This window comes from Aplysia californica, unplaced genomic scaffold (assembly GCF_000002075.1).
Source record: "Aplysia californica isolate F4 #8 unplaced genomic scaffold, AplCal3.0 scaffold00495, whole genome shotgun sequence".
In the NCBI taxonomy this organism is placed as follows: Eukaryota; Metazoa; Mollusca; class Gastropoda; order Aplysiida; family Aplysiidae; genus Aplysia; species Aplysia californica.
The window spans coordinates 302,300-306,189 of NW_004797765.1; the positions used below are offsets into that span (position 1 = coordinate 302,300).

Consider the following 3,890-nt stretch of genomic DNA (forward strand, 5'->3'; position numbering starts at 1 on the left):
CCCCCCCCGAAGAGTTGACTTAAAAACGAAAAAGTCACAGCTTCTGAAGATTGGCCACGTATGTTTCTGTGTCGGTGCTCTCAGTAACAACATCATAATTATGTACAAAGTCAGTGTGTTTAGAAAACTTTACGCATGAATCAAAACTTTGCTTGAAATTGAATTGTGTTCGGGAAATGAGTTTGACGAAGAAAATTAAAAATCTTTGTATCGTAAAGACAGTCGGATGCAAGACTTTGGCATCATATTATCACGAGCTCTGTGATATAATTTACGGACCCCAGTTTCTGATTTTTGGGAGAGTATTTGCCACAGCGGTTAAAAGTTGTCTTTGCAGCACAAACAATCAATGCGGTTAAATCACAGTTACGTGTTTCGCACAATTCTGGTTTCATTTCGTACTAACTCCCGTTTTTGTGACGGGAATTCAGCATCTCTCAATGTGATTTACTTCAAAACGGGAAAAAAGAGGCTTTAAAAAAAAGATAAGATGAGATAGGATAAATCGTTATTGTTCAGATGCTGGCACGTTGTTAGGTGTCTCAATACACACACACACACACACACACACACAGACAAACACACACATGTATGCACACGCACGCTCACACACAGACCCAGACACACAGACACACATGTGCACAAACACGTGCACACGCACAGACACACAGACACACAGACACACACACACTCACACACAAGAAAGTAGCACATGACAGCACTAAGCTCGTGATATTCTACACAGCGTATACATGAGGGTGAGCCGAATAGTACCAGATATCAACGTTGTGCAGTTGTGACTTTAACTTACAATCACTTTATTTTCTTTTCTCCTTTCATTGTTCTAAGAGCTCAATACAAATCACCGTGAAACAAAAGCTGTTTCTTTGTTTGAATAAAAAGATGCACATCAGCACATTAACGGCAATTTAGTGCTGGGAAAAAGCAAGGAAGACAGAGGGAAAAATCTGAGATAAAGAAAGGAAGTAGAATCTACAATTTGCTACCTCAGAATTACGAGGTTTTATCTGATATTCTTGGTCATTTTGAGTTACTAGGAACATGAAGTCAGAAACCAAATTAAATGTTCTATCTGATCTATCAAAGTCGTAAGATTATTCGGAGTAGTTATCAAGTATCAAGATATTCAAAGAATTACAACTGAAAAACCTTGACATGTTGAGAAACTTAACGTTTTTGATGTCAAATTTGTCAAAACTAGATAGTGTGCAGATAGAACTTTGACATTCTAAAAGGTAGCGCAGTGCGTGCCCTCCTGCAAAAAAACAAAGACACAGACTGGTATTTATTATTCAATATGGACACCTTTGAAATTTGTTACTCATGGTAGACTCCTTTGGAAAAAAGAATAAATTGCAGAAACGAAACAAAACCCTCTGGTGTGAGGAATTTTGTGGCGAGATGAGTTTGTGATAATCTCCAAATCTCAGTCTCCAAATCTGATGAGAAGGCCTTTTTTCTCCTCCTTAACAAGCAAACATGTATTTTTACCGTTGTCGTTCTCAGGGGAAAACGGCATGCGTCACAGGAGAATTAATACTTTCTTTCAGGTGTTCCCATTATGGACTACTGCACTCTTTTTTCTATACACGACCGTTTTAGATATTATGTTATTTGTATGTGACTACAGCTGCTTCAAATTTAAAATAAAAGTGTTTATGGACAAATTTGGAACAAGCCAAACTTAAGATCAAAACAAAGAGGAAGAAAAACCGAAAATTGTGACTTATGTCATTCCACCCCCCCAAAAAACAAACAAAACAACAACAACAACAACAACAATAATAACAACGACAAAAACAACAACAGCATATACAAAAAAACAACAACAGCAACAACAACAACAACAACAACAACTACAACAACAACAGCTGTATATTTCATTTACACCATTTGCGAACAGAATAGGCAGAATACAAGATTTTAAAACTGTTTTGGACTTATGGGATGATTTAAGAAGAGGGGGGGGGGGTGCTTCGATTTGGCCTGTCAGAGTCAACTGGAATTGCAAGATAATGGACCTCAACTTTTTGTGCGAGCAATGTAAAGAGTCTGACACTTACACCACTTGCCTGGCCAAAGCACAAGTCAGTGATAAGATAATTCTATACAACTAACAATCTGAAAAGCTGAAATAACCAGTGCACGTGTTACATGCAAAGGTAAAAGCGAATCTATAAACGAAGCAAAAAGCGTGTCTTTAAGAGACCTCCATAAAACATCATCAGACCATTGCGAAAGAGGTGCTTGAAGGAAGGATGTGAGGCAGGAGAGCCAGGGGGAAGAAGATAAAGGGTAACACGGTCGGACTACATTAAAACATGAACTGGCCTGAGTATAGTAGAATGTGTAACAGCAGCTCTCGACCGTGAAGAATGGAGGATCAACCTCTGTGTCAGAGATGACACTTTCAGGCATATTTCCCTCCCAACTTGATACACTATAAAAATAATAAAAATCGGGCCACTGTCGAATTGGAACCCCATTCTTTTAACCCTATCCGTACGCCTGGGGTAATTTTGTACTGTATTCTAGACATTTTAGAATACTTCTATTGCGAAGATCTCTGTGAAACTTTCGGTAATTCAAAAAAAAAAAAAATCATCTTGACAGACTGCTGTGCAAAGAGTACGGATCAGATTAACGAGTAAGTTTCCTCTTTGGAAAGTGGGGGCACAGAGTTCCCCACGTTGTATGGATACGATAGTAAAACACGACGTACGGATAGGGTTAAGTGCGTTCTGAGTCCATGCCCCAATTTACTGCACGAACATAGACGATAAAAAGCACTTGTGCATTCTTTAAGAAAATAATGTAGTGTTCTTTTGCAAGATCGGTCAACATTTAGAAACATTTTAGGAATATACATTTGCAGGGTTTTTTTCTCACTTCGACGTTCTGTCTTTTGTATAATTGATCAAAGTCATGCTCATAACTCTGCAACAGGGAACTGCTGCTTTTCCCCCCTAATCCTTACTATCGTCATTTTCCTCTACTTATTTTGTATGTTTGTCACACTCTAGTGACCCGGCGCTATTTCCGGGGGTGTCTTGATAGTCGAAGCAGACTTTGTGCTATTGAAGCAAGAGAGGTGAACAGAGTAATCCTGATTCCCTGTAATGACTTCTCTGTTGACATCCACTCCTAGGCGCTCATATGACCTTATGCAGTTGCGAGCGCCGTAAAACCTCTTCTTAAACTTAAAACTGTCTTTTGTATGATCTAAAAAAGAACACTCCACTTGAACTTGTCAGAACAGAAATATAAAACAAGCCTTACGAGAGCGTTTTGTTATTAATTCACAACGGACTTGACTGTATTAAAACACGGTCAACGGTCACGTTGGGATAATTTCAGACAAAGAATGACTCATGTTTAAAATCACACGAATTTCAGAATTGGGCATAAGACGAAAATGCCTAGAGTATCGAATGTGCACTTAAAAATTATCTTCAGCCCCAGATCTTATTGAAACGGTGAGACACTGTAGCCGAACCAATGAAATTTGAGACGATGTGTAAAACGCCAGGGACCATAAAATAACTGCAAGGACAATAGTACCACTCTCGTTTCAACGGACGTTGGCGAACGAACTTACGATAACAATCTGAACGTGATATCGCCGACCGCGGAGATGCAGATGTTCTTTTTCTAGTCACCAACAATGGGAGGGGTAAGAGAAATAAAGGGTTTAATTCCACTTACGGTCATTTCGGGGGAAAAAATGCAAAAAATGCAACCTCGCTGCCCTCCTCCCCTCTTTACACACAGAGGCAGACAGACAGACAGACAGACAGACAGACAGACACATACACCCACACACACACACACAAACACACACGCACTCTCTCTGTGTGTCTCTTTTTCTC

The 3,890-nt window shown here is 39.4% G+C and overlaps 1 protein-coding gene across 1 annotated transcript in view; it reads left to right on the top strand.

Moving 5' to 3' along the window:
- LOC101848229 (microfibril-associated glycoprotein 4) overlaps window positions 1-3,890 on the top strand; it is a gene marked incomplete at its 3' end in the record, with an annotated part of 25,396 nt that overhangs the window by 834 nt on the left and 20,672 nt on the right.